A 13,994-nucleotide genomic window follows, 5' to 3' on the forward strand; every position below is an offset into this window, starting at 1 on the left:
GCATTCTTGAATTTGAGTAATTTGGAAAACAACGGGTAGTATTGATACTACCTAGTGAGTATCGATACTTCTCTTACCTTTGTTATCGGTACTACGTGAACAATATCGGTACTACGTACCAAGAAAAATGCTCAAAATTTAGTTTATGAACTTTGAATTATTTTTGGAAACTTTAAACAAATTCAATCAAGTACAAAAACAATTTTCCTTAATTTGTTATATCAAAATATTATAAAACATGGTTCAACAATCTCTCCCCTTTTTATATAACAAAACATTTGAAAATTTATTTTTGGCAAAACACCCTCTTAATAAAATATTTCATGAAAAAGAGAAATATTTGGAAAATATTAAAACTCTCACTTTTTCATTTAGAAATTGAATTATTCGAACTCATACTTCTCCCCCTTTTTGTTATATAAAAAATAATTCAACTTTAAAGTTCAAAAATAATAATGGAGAGTATGTGGTAAATTTTAGCATAAAATCATTTGAAAAATCAAAGCCCCCCTCAATAAAAGCATTCCAAACAAAAATTTGACTTTAAAAGCTTGACACTTAAAAGACATTGAATTTTAAATAAGATTAACAAACATGTTAGTAGCACATGAAATCCAATATATCCAAAATCTAATATACTTTATGCTATCCAAAAATGTTATGCATTTGAAAAATTGATATCAATTGTTAGAGATATATCATTTTCAATAAATCACATGCATAAACATTTAAAATAAAGTCAAAAATTAAAATTTGTAAAAACAAAGCATTAAAACCAATTTTGACCAAAAAACATTATGATGAACTAAAAATTATAAAAACATTATTAAAACTTTAAAATGTCCATCTTAATACATTTTTCAACATACATGAGATGAAAAACAATGCATAATCATTTAAGATCAAAACTCATGCATGCATGCATACAACAAATAGGAAACCAATTAATCAAAACAAAAACATTAAGCTTAAAGGTTACTCATTCCTTTTCAAGTGTGTCTAGAGCATTTGAATATCTTTACTTTCATCACCATTACTTCCACACACCTACAAAAGACATTTAATTGGATTTTGGTAACCAAATTGCTTTGGATCATTGGACGTTAGTTTCAATGCCCCTTGTCCCCTTAGAAACTCATACTTGTCTAATTCTAAAATGTTTTCATTTCTTTATAGGACAAGTATGTTCCATATGACCATGAAAATGAGAATGTAAGCATTTTTCATTTTTATTATAGATGAATTATTTTTAGAAATGATTTTTTTTTCTTTTGTTAAGTGATAATCGTCGTTTTGTTATCAAAATAATTATGGCTTCTTAAATAGAAAGGAAAAGGTAGTATAGAGAAGCATGTTCGATCCACATGGACTATGGTTTTTATGATTTAGTAAAACTTTTTCTTGATTTTAGGAAGAGATAGAGTTCCAGGTAAAGTTGAAAAGATTTAATAAAATAAAATAGATAATAATATATAAAAAGAAAAATAATAAAATAATAAATACTAATAGTAATAAAGATAAAAGGGGTTTTAAATTATTTAAAGAAGAATAAAAATTAAATAAATAAATAAAATAACTGAATTAGGATAAAGAAAACTTATTGTGAAAGCAGCCTCAGACTTCAGCTTTGCCTCAAATTCCTCGGATCATCGAAACATATTTTTTACTTCAAGATTCATGTCGGCTTACAAGGACAATTCTTCGCTGCCAATTCGGATTATGTCGTTTCAACAACTGATTCCGATCTCAGTTTCCTCTTAGTAAACAATTTTGCCAAGTGGTTCTCGGGAAGTTGAATATACTTCAATAAGCTAATCCTTTTTCAAACGTTAACCATAACAATATCCGGAAAAATATCGAAATCATTTTGATTTGAATAGTAAGCTCAGAAAACAAAAAGAAAAATCTGAAACGATTTAAGTACCTTACAATTCTCACGTTTGGAATTGAGCCTTCGATTCAGTCTTCGGCTTGAGAGAAAATTAGCTAAGCATGACCAAATTCATACTTAGCATAATTGAAAAGTAAGCGAAAAATAGAGAAAAAGAAAATTTTATTCTCAGATGAGATAGATATGTTTCTAGGCTTACCCTTAAAAGGTATTTATAGCCTTCAAATCCCTAAAAACAAGCTAAAACATCTTAAATCCTAATTAAAACACTTAAAATTATTTCAACTAAAATACCTAAAACAAAGATAAAATATAAAAATAATATCCTAAAACTTAATTAAAATAATAAAACCAATTTAAACTAAAATACCTAAAACAAAGATAAAAAATAATATCCTAAAACTTAATTAAAACACTAAAATCTATTTAAACTAAACTACCTAAAACAAATATAAAATATAATATTTTAAATATTTTCTTAAAACTTGAGTTTAATTCAAATCCTAATTCCAGAAACGTGTGGCCAATTCATTCGTTCTTCTAGAAATACTGACTAGATCTTCTAGAAGGTGCTGACGTCATCCCCTCATCGGATGTTTCATGGCCAAATTTATGCCCACTAGTTCAGATTCGATTCCGAAAATAAAAAACTGCAGAATTCTGTCCTTTTAGTGCAATTCCCAAAATCTAACATCCTGCACAAAAAATGAATAAAACGAACAATTAAGCCACAAAATCAATGATTAAAGAGTAATTTAAAAGCAAAATGTTAACAAATTAAGCACTTATCAAATTCCCCCTCACTTATTCAATGCTTGTCCTCAAGCATTCATGAATTAATATATCATAAGTTGTCATCTTTAATTTCATGTTATCCCTCAAACTTCCAATTAAACTAATTTCATGATATTTGCCGAATTCAAGTAACAATCAAGCAAAGATACAACCAAGAAAATTTAAAGTAAGCAAGATATCCCAATTAATTATCGACTTCAATGCAACATGACTCAATACCTCACAAAGATTCACACATATCCACTCAAAATGTTTGGGGTAAATGAAATCGCTCAAACTGAAACTAACCAAAATATTACCATAAGCTTGGAATCCAATCAAGTCTCCACTACGAAAAATGAACATAATACAATAATCAAGGGGTCTTTAAACAAGGTGTAACGAGGCTTAGGTTTGGGTAGGGAAAAGGCCAAAAGAAAGGTTTAAAATACCGAAACAAGAGATCAAAATAATTAAGAACAATCCACGAATTAACATGAAGCGCAATGAAGAAGAAAACAAGGAAAAAAGAATAGATGAAATACAATTGAAACGATCGATTTTTCCTTCCCTTTTTTTCGAAAAAGGGTATGTTTTTTTTTCTGCTGTTCGAAACAGTTAACAGCTTGCTGTTTTTTATTTTTTTTTCAAAATAGTGAATTTTTTTCATTTTTTCTTTATTCGTGGAACAAGAGTGATAAAAGATCTCAAGTCTCAGTAAGGGTGTGAAAAGAGAGGGAAAATAAAAAGAAAGGCTTCGGGTTTTATTATGAGGTGTAAAACAAAGAAAGGGAAATAGACTCAAATTTGGTTCACTAATGGATATATGAACGGGTAGGCTTTTTGGGAAAAGTGGGTTTATTCTAGGTGCCATTATCAGATTAAAACATTACGTTAAACATGTAGTCTCGATATGCCTTGTTATTACAAGTTCTAGAATATCTAATTAGTTCGGCACACACAAGTCAAACAATGAGCAAGAAAGAAAATGTATGCTCGTTAGGCTCAAATATCACAAGAAAAGTTTATGTGCATTGAGTCAAGTTCATCTCTATCGACAAAAGCATGAAATATCAATACTGAACAAAAAATTCACCAGCTATACCAATCACCAATCATGTAAATTAAATTCAATCAAAACATGATCACAATCCAAAAGGAAGCAAGAGTATAAAGCAAAATTCAAGACTAGCAACCAACGATCCCAACACATCAATATCAGAATATCTCAATTTCAAACAATTAAACAAGTCAAGGAAAAATTTGACGACATGTTTTTCCTTCCCCCCTCACTTATTATGTTTTGTCCCAAAACATATATCAAATTTAAAAACAAAGAGAGGGAAAAGGAATGCTCCCCAATCTAGTGGCGACATTAGCCACATTGAGACGAGATGTTGTAGAGTAGAATGTCCGATACTGCAATGTTTCATTCAAACTTTTCTGCACAGTTCGAACCAAATCTATTTTTTATGCACTATTTTTCGTTAAATAATCGAACGGAATTCGGATCTGTTTAGAGAAAACAAATTACTCAAAATAAAATAAATAGAATGAAATAAAGTTTGCTGAAAATAAAAACAAAAAATATAACGAAATGGGTTACCTCCCATCAAGCGTTTTTGTTTAACGTCGTTAGCTCGACAACCTGATTTTTCAAAGTGTGGGTTCCTTTAAATTGATTTCTTCGATTAGACCAACCGGAGCATTTTCATAATACGACTTCAATCTTTGACCATTAACTTTAAATCGTAGTACTGAGTTATCTCCAATTTCAACAGCACCATGAGGAAATACTTGAGTAACTGTAAACGATCCGAGCCATTTTGATTTGAGTTTTCCTGCAAAAAGTTTAAATTTGGAGTTAAATAATAAAACCTTTTGACCGACAGGAAAAGTTTTAAAAAAAATTCTACTATCGTGAAATTCTTTTGTTTTTTCTTTAAATATCCGAGAACTGTCATAGGCATTTCTTCAGATTTCTTCAAGTTCTTGAATGTGTAATTTCCGAGCTTCTCCAATTGCATCCATGTCCATGTTACACTGTTTAACGGCCCAAAAAGCCCGATGTTCTAACTCAACCGGTAAATGGCATGGTTTACCTAAAATAAGTCGGTATGGTGACATCCCAATGAGACCTTTATAAGCGGTTCGATATGCCCAAAGTGCATCAGTTAATTTTAAACTCCAATCATTTCGATCCGATTTAACAATTTTTTCAAGAATTATTTTAATTTACCGATTTGATACTTCTACCTGTCCATTTGTTTGTGGATGGTAAGCGGTAGCAATTCTTTGAGTTACTCCAAATTTCTTCATCAATGATTCGATCACTCGATTTATGAAATGTGTTCCTCTGTCTCTTATTATAGCCCTTGGCATGCCATACCTGGAAAAAATAGGATTTTTCAAAAAATTAGCTGTAGTTTTAGCGTCATTATTCCGAGTGGCCTTAGATTACACCCATTTAGAAACATAATCCACAGCTAAAATAATATAAGTATTTCCAAATGACGAAGTAAAAGGACCCATATAATTGTTTCCACAAATATAAAAAATTTCACAAACTTGTATAGAATTAAGTGGCATTTCATTCCTACGGCTTAAATTACCTGTACGTTGACATATTTCACAAGTTTTACAAAACATATAAGAGCCTCGAAATATTTTATGCCAAAAGAAACCACATTCAAGAATTTTATGGGTTGTACGTTTTGGCCTAAAATGACTACCACAATAGTAAGAATGACAAAATTATAAAATTGAATTTATCTTACTTTCGGCAATACATTGTCGAATTACCTGATCCGAGCAGTGCTTCCATAAATAAGGATCGTCCCAAATATAGTATCAGGATTCTTGCTTAATTCGATTGATTTCAGCTCTCGGCAAATCTAATGGTAACTTACCTGTGGCCAAATAATTAACCATGTCCGCAAACCATGGGGTTATGCTTTGTGCCACTATCAGTTTTTCTTCAGGAAATTCTTCTCTAAGTGGTAGTTCAGATGTGGAAAGGGGAATTCAACTCAAGTTATCCGCTACCAGATTTTCGCATCCCTTTTTATCATTAATTTCCAAGTTAAATTCCTGTAAAAGTAGGATCCATCGGATAAGCTTCGGTTTTGCTTCCTTTTTGCTCATCAAATACCTTATAGCTGCATGATAAAAAAAATAGTAATTTTTGTGCCAAGCAAATAGGATCTAAATTTTTCTAAAGCAAAAATTATAACAAAAAGTTCTTTTTTCGTAGTCGAATAATTTTTTTGAGTCGAGTCCAAAGTTCGGGACGTATAGGCTACGACATGCCTTTAATGAATCGAAAGACTCCTTGCATTTTGAATTAAAGTCAAAGTCTTGATCCTTTTGAAGTAGATTGCATAAAGGTTGTGCTATCTTCGAAAAGTCCTTAATAAACCTGCGGTAAAATCCTACATGGCCAAGAAAAGGACAAATTTCCCTCACATTTGTGGGGTAAGGAAGTGAACGTATAACATCTATTTTAGATTTATCAACTGCAATCCCTTTTGAGGAAACAATATGACCTAAAATTAACCCTTTATAAACCATAAAATGACATTTTTCATAGTTTAAAACAAGGTTATATTCTAAGCATTTTTAAGCACATTAGTTAAATTATCAAGACATTCATTAAAAGAATTACGATAAACCGTGAAGTAATCCATAAAGACTTCGATGCCTTTCTCCACATAGTCGAAAAATATACTTAACATGCATCTTTGGAAGGTGGTCGGCGTATTAAAAAGACCAAAGGGCATTTGTCTATATGCAAATGTACCGAAGGAACAAGTAAAATTCATTTTTTCTTGATCCTCTGGCGCCACTGGGATTTGGAAAAAACCTGAAAAACCATCAAGACAATAATAATGAGTTTTCCCAGCTAATCTTTCAATCATTTGATCTATAAAAGGAAAAGGAAAATGATCTTTTCGAGTAAGAGAGTTCAACTTCCTGTAATCAATACAAACTCATCATCCGTTTTGAAATCTTGTTGGCAATAACTCCCCTTCTTGATTTTTGACCAGTGTGACTCCCGTTTTCTTGGGAACCACATGAATCGGACTTACCCAATTACTATCCGATATCAGATAGATTTCGTCAGCATCAAGGAGTTTTTGAATTTCTTTCTTTATTACTTCCATCATCGGTTGATTTAATCGTCGTTGTCATTATTGTGATGGCTTTGCTCCTTCTTCGACTTTGATCTTGTTCATGCAAGTTGAGGGACTTAATATTTTAATGTCGGCAATGGTCCATCCTATGGCTTCTTTGTGTGAGCACAACACTGCTACCAAAGCTTCATCTTCTCCTTCGGATAATTTACTTGAGATGATCACTGGCAAAGTTTCATTTTCACCCAAAAAGGCATATTTCAATTGCTCCGATAATTACTTCAATTCTACCTTAGGTGCATGCAAAAAAGAAGGTAAAATTTTAGTTTTAGAGGATGATAAAGATAAATTAGAATTGATTGAATTAATATTTTCAAACTCCCTTTCTTTTTCTTTGTGGAAATTTTAGGTTCCTTGAAAAGATCATAAGAAAAATTAGATTCAATATATTCATCAATTAAAGGATCTATAACATCAACAAAATTAATTCTTTCAACATGATCAGAGCATTTCATTGCTTTGTAAACATCAAATTCAATGATCTCACCATCAAATTCCATTGTTAGTATACCACTTCTAACATCGATCTTTGTATGTGCTGTACATAGGAAGGATCAGCCTAAGAGTACCTCGGAATAAGAATCCAACCTATCATGTTCCATGTCAATGACATAGAAATCTGTAGGAAAAAATAATATATATACCTTTACTAAGACGTTTTCTATTACTCCTACTGGATAGATCACAGATCGATCAACCAACTGTATGGTTATTCTTGTTTCCTTCAAAGGATCGTTAGTAATCATTTTATAAATAGAAAATGACATAACATTGATCGAAGCTCCTAAGTGACACATTGCACGTTTAATTTTAAGATCACGTATTTTGCAAGGTATAGCGAACATACCTTGATCCTTCATTTTTGGTGGGAGCTTTCGTTGAAAAATTGCAGAGACATGTTCTCCCAAATTGACCTTTTCGTGCCCCAGTAATTTCCTCGTTGTAGTGAAAAGTTCTTTTAAAAATCGAGCATACCTTGGTACTTGTCGAATTACTTCAAGAAGAGGTATGTTCACTTGAACTTTTTGGAACACCTCTAAGATATCCTTTTCTTCATCTCTTTTATCATGCTTCATCAACCTTGATGGGAAGGGTGGTGGCTTGATTTCATGAGAAGAAAGAGAATGATGTGAGTCAGACGTACCTTTTATTTCTGAAGGTGGTGTGTCCTCTTGTTCTTTCTGATGTACGACTTTTTGTGTTGGAACTTCGGGTGAGATGATTGTTCCACTTCAGAGTGTGATGGCACTAACATTCTCTCTCGGATTTAACTCTGTTTGAGAAGGTAGTCTTCCTTGTGATTCAAATGTTCCCACAGTTTGAGCTAATCGGCTTACTTGCTTATCTAACTCTTGAAGATGTGTTTCGGTTCGGTTTTGGAATTTTTCTTAGGATGCAATGAACTTTTCTTGTGAAATTGCTAACTTTCCTATGAGTTTCTCCAATGATGATTTTTGCGTTTTCTGTTGAGGAGGAGGTATTGGTTGATATGTTAGTCTTTGATTTGCCGCATAGTTGGAGTTTGGGTGGTCTTGCCATCCTGGATTATAAGTATTGTTGTATGGGTTGTATTATCTTTGTGGAGGTCCTGGAAAGTTCCCTGTGGCATTGATTTCTGCATTGCCTCATTCTTGTATCAACGGGCAGCAATCCATCGGATGGTCTAGCTTTGTGCATATCCTACATGCTATTCCAAGTGAATTAACTACTTCAGTTAATTTGTCTAACTTATTCTCAAGGGAAAAAGTACTTATCTCGTGAACCCGTCAGCTGGGTTCACTTGAAAATTGTTGAGAGTTGGCTTCCATGATTTCCTTTGCTGTTGTTTGGGTCATGTTGACTAATGTTCCTCCACTGGCGGTATCCACCATTTTCATCTCCATTGGTAAAAGACCTTCATAAAAGTATTGAAGTAACGTTTGGTCACTTAATCCGTGTTGAGGACAACGTGCACAAAGTTTTTTAAATTGTTCCCAATAGTCATAAAGACTTTCTTCGGTCTTTTGTTGAATGGAAAGAATGTTCATTCGTAACTCGTTTGCTTTAGCAGCTGGAAAGAACCTGTCAAGAAAAATTCGATTCATGTCAGCCCATGAATTAACTTAATTTGGAGGTAAATAAAATAACCAATCTTTAGCCAAGTTGGCTAAAGAGAGAGGGAAAACTCTCAATTTAATTTGATCATCAGTAACTCCTATGATTTCATGCTAGTGTAAACCACGTGAAATGCCAACAAGTGTTTGTACAGATCTTCAGTGGGAAAGCTGTGGAAAGTGGGAAGAAGATGAATGAGTCATGTCTTTAATTGAAACAGAGTCCCGCCTCTAGGAAAATTGATGAATAATGGCGTCTGAGTGACAGGAGCTCTGGCTAGCTCTCGGATTATTTGTTCTTCTTCTGTCATCGGGATATTGTATGCGTCTGCTTCAGAGTCTGTCTCTAGATTTGATTCTGCTTCTGAACTCTGCTCTTGTTCTTTTTGTCTTTTTCTCTTTTCTCGAAGCGTTTGTGCGTGGATTCTTCGTGCTCGTGCTTCGATCTTTGGATCTAGACCTATTAATTCACCTGGGTTTCTTCTGGTCATAAATCAAAAACTAGAAAAATAAATCAGTACTTGCCGTTAGTCCCCAGCAACGATGCCAATTTGATAATCATCGTTTTGTTATCAAAATAATTTCGGCTTCTTAAATAGAAAGTAAAAGGTAGTATAGAGAAGCAGAGTCGATCCACAGGGACTATGGTTTTTGTGATTTAGTAAAAAAAAAATCTTGATTTTAGGAAGAGATAGAGCTCCAGGTAAAGTTAAAAAGATTTAATAAAATAAAATAGATAATAAAAAATAAAAAGAGAAATAATAAAATAATAAATAGTAATAGTAATAAAGATAAAAAGGGTTTTAAATTATTTAAAGAAGAATAAAAATTAAATAAACAAATAAATAAAATAATTGAATAGGGATAAACAAAACTTATTGTGAAAGCAGCCTCAGACTTCAGCTTTGCCTTAAATTTTTTGGATCATCGAAACATATTTTTACTTCAAGATTCATGTCGGCTTACAAGGACAATTCTTCGGTGCCAACTCGGACTGTGTCATTTCAACAACAACTAATTCCGATCTCACTTTCCTCGTAGCAAACAATTTTTCCAATTGTGTTCTCAGGAAGTTGAATATACTTCAATAAGCAAATCCTTCTTCAAACGTTAACTATAACAATATCCGAACAAATGTCAAAATTGTTTTGATTTGAAAAGTAAGCTTAGAAAACAATGAGAAAAATCCAAAGCGATTTAAGTACCTTATAATTCTCACGTTTGGAATTGAACCTTCGCTTCAGTCTTCGGCTTGAGAGAAAATTAGCTAAGCATGACCAAAGTCATACTTAACATAATTGAAAAGTATGCAAAAAATAGAGAGAAAGCTAGAGAGAAAAAGAAGATTTTATTCTCAGATGAGAGAGATATGTTTCTAGGCTTACCCTTAGAGGGTATTTAGAGCCTTCAAATTCCTAAAAACAAGCTAAAATATCTTAAATCCTAATTAAAACACTTAAAACTATTTCAACTAAAATAACTAAAACAAAGATAAAATATAAAAATAATATCCTAAAGCTTAATTAAAATACTAAAACCTATTTAAACTAAAATACCTAAAACAAAGATAAAAAATAATATCTTAAAACTTAATTAAAACACTAAAACCTATTGAAACTAAAATACATAAAACAAATATAATAAATAATATTTTAAATATTATCTTAAAACTTGAGTTTAATTCAAATCCGAATTCCAAAAACGTGCGACCAAATCATTCGTTCTTCTAGAAACGCTGACTGGATCTTCTAGAAGGTGCTGACGTCATTGCCTCGTCGAATGTTTCATTCCCACTAGTTCAGCTTCGATTCCGACAATAAAAAAATTGCAAAATTTTGCCATTTTAGTGCAATTTCCAAAATCTAACGTCTTGCACAAAAAATGAATAAAACGAACAATTAAGCCACAAAAACCAGTGATTAAGGAGTAATTTAAAAGCAAAATGTTCCCTAAATTAAGCACTTATCATTAAGCATTCAAGCTTAACTTTCAATTCAAGATTTTCTTTTTCCAAATCTTCAATTTTAGTTTTCGAAAGCTCAAAATCATTTTTCAAAATTTCATTTTTATTTTCAAAATCTAATTTTGCTTTGGAAAGAAAATCATACTTTACATGCCCCGTTCTTTGACATTTGAAGCACACTGGGGGACTATTCTTTTTCCTTCATTCATGATTCACTTCCTTAGAAGTCATGAATCTTTTGAATCTTTTGAAGAGCTTGGCCATCTCTTATTATTCATCATCATCCACCTTTTCACTTGAGTCTTGACTACTCCCATTGGTGGATTTGAAAGCAATGCCTACCTCATTCCTCTTCTTGTTTTTCTTTTCTTCATCTTCTTCTTCCTTTACCATCAACTCATGTGTGAGAAGAGAACCAATAACCTTATCAAGAGTAAAAACACTTTAGGTTCTTAGCTTTGATGATCGTTATCTTCTTCGATTATTAAGACTTTTGAATATAATAAATCATCTTCCTCACAAGCTTCTCATTAGGGATAACTTATCCAAATCCCTTGAGACCGTTGACAATCACGGAAAATCTATCCGTCACAGCTTTAATGTGTTCATCTGGTTTCATCTTAAAATTCTCATAGCTATTGTTGAGAAGACTAATTTTGGTTTCCCTCACTTCATTAGTTCCTTCATGATTTACTTAGAGCTTGTCCTAAATCTCATTGGCATTAGAACAAGAGGAGACTTTTCCCTATTCATCTGGGCCTAATTTACAAAATAGAATGCGCATAGCCTTTTCATTTAGTTGGAACTTCTTCTTTTTTTCATCACTTCAATCATTCATCTCATCGGTTAGAATGGAGTATCCCTACATAATTGAGTTCCAAGCTCCTAGATCATTGGCTTGAATGAAGAGAATCACCTTTTTCTTCCAATATGCATAATTTGCTCCATTGAAATAAGGTGGCTTGTTGTCCGGTTGAGAGTCTTCAATATAGTAAGAGTTAGAGGTAGAAGTCATCTTTTTAGTTGCATCGGGAATTGGTAGATCTTCTTCAAGGATCATCTCAAGGTTGTTAAACCTTCTAATGAACCTGGATCTGATATAAATTGTTGGGATTTCGATGAAGCTCAATCGATCAACCAAATAATTTGCCAAGATGGTATGAATTAGCTTTTTTAGTTTAAGGAGTAAGGAGTATAAAGAGATAGACAATTTGCACAAGGATTTATAGTGGGTTGACTTCTCAACCAAGTACACATCCATTACCTAAGCTCCTCACTTAGGATTTTCTAACAATTTCACTAATTTGTTCTTTTTTTTTCCCAGGACAAAGAGATAACCTTTACAACTCCCTAGCTTTTCAAAGGCTAAGCTAGAACCAATCCTTTTTACAAAGGAATACAAGATGTAAACAAGAAAAGCCTCTCAATAGGAAGGTGTTTAAAAAAATTAAGCTCACAAGAAAACAGTTCAAAGATACGTAATAAGCTCAAACACACTTATGCACAAGAGAAAAGGAAAAATAAAGAGTGAAAAAGTTTTTCTCTTGATCTCTATTGCTTGGATATGTGTTGTAACTTTCTTCAAGTTTCCTCAACTTGTTTTTATATGTTGGAATAAGTTTGTGGTCGTTTATAGCCGTTGGGGATTAATTTTTTGTAAAATAAAACTGCTCATGGCAGGGAGTATCGGTACTCTTTTAATGAGTATCTGTACTATCTTTGTAATATTTAAATAAACTAGTTGTTAAAGACCGTTGGGCTTTACTAGTATTGATTCTATACTTCATGGTATCGATACCACTATGTAAAATAGTATCGGTACCCCTTTGAGTATCGATACCTATTTTCTATTCTAGAATTTGAGTAATTTGGAAAACAACTTGTAGTATCAATACTACCTAGAGAGTATCGATACTTCTCTTACCTTTGGTATCGGTACTACGTGAATAGTATCAGTAATGTTCATGGAATATAAATACTGTAAGAACAATATCGGTACTACGTACTCAGAAAAACTGTTTTGTGCTCAAATTCTAGTTTAATGAACTTTGAATTATTTTTGGAAACTTTGAACAAATTCAATCAAATCCAAAAGCAATTTATTTTAATTTGTTATATCAAAACATTACAAACATGGTTCAACAATCTCCCCCTTTTTTATATAACAAAACATTTGAAAAATTATTTTTGGCAAGACTCCCCCTTAATAAAATACTTCATGAAAAAGAGAAATATTTGGAAAATATTAAAGCTCCCCCATTTTCAGTCAGAAATTGAATTTTTCAAACTCAAACTTCTCCCCCTTTTTGTTATATCAAATATAATTCAACTTTAAAGTTCAAAAATAACAATGAAGAGTAAGTGGTATATTTTAGCATAAAATCATTTGAAAAATCAAAGCTCCCCCTCAATAAAAACATTCTAAACAAAAATTTGACTTTAAAAGCTTGACACTTTAAAGACATTGAATTTCAACAAAGATTAACAAACATGTTAGTGGCACATGAAATTCAATATATCCGAGTCTAATATACTTTATGCAATACCAATTGTTGAATTTAAGTGCATGTGCATAAAGCTATCCAAAAATGTCATGCATTTGAAAAATTGATATCAATTGTTAGAGAGATATCATTTGCAATAAATCACATGCATAAACATTTAAATTAAGGTCAAAAATTAAAAGTTGTAAAAACAAAGCATTAAAACCAATTTTGACAAAAAATCATTAATATGAAATAAAAAATATAAAAAAATTTAAAATTTTAAAATGTCTATCATAATACATTTTTCAACATACATGAGATGAAAAACAATGCATAATCATTTAAGATCAAAACTCATGCATGGATATAACAAATAGGCAACCAATTAATCAAAACAAAAAATTAAGCTCAGAGGTTACCCATTCCTTTTCAAGCATGGCTAGTGCATTTGAATATGTTCAGTTTCATCACCATTGCTCCTACACACCTACAAGAGACATTCAATTGGATTTTTGTATCCAAATTGCTTTGGATCATTGGACGTTAGTTTCAATTCCCATTGTTCCCTTAAGTACACATATTTGTCTTATTCTA

The sequence above is a fragment of the Hibiscus syriacus genome, unplaced genomic scaffold, assembly GCF_006381635.1.
Source record: "Hibiscus syriacus cultivar Baekdansim isolate YM2019G1 unplaced genomic scaffold, ASM638163v2 tig00001869_pilon, whole genome shotgun sequence".
Taxonomy (NCBI): domain Eukaryota; kingdom Viridiplantae; phylum Streptophyta; class Magnoliopsida; order Malvales; family Malvaceae; genus Hibiscus; species Hibiscus syriacus.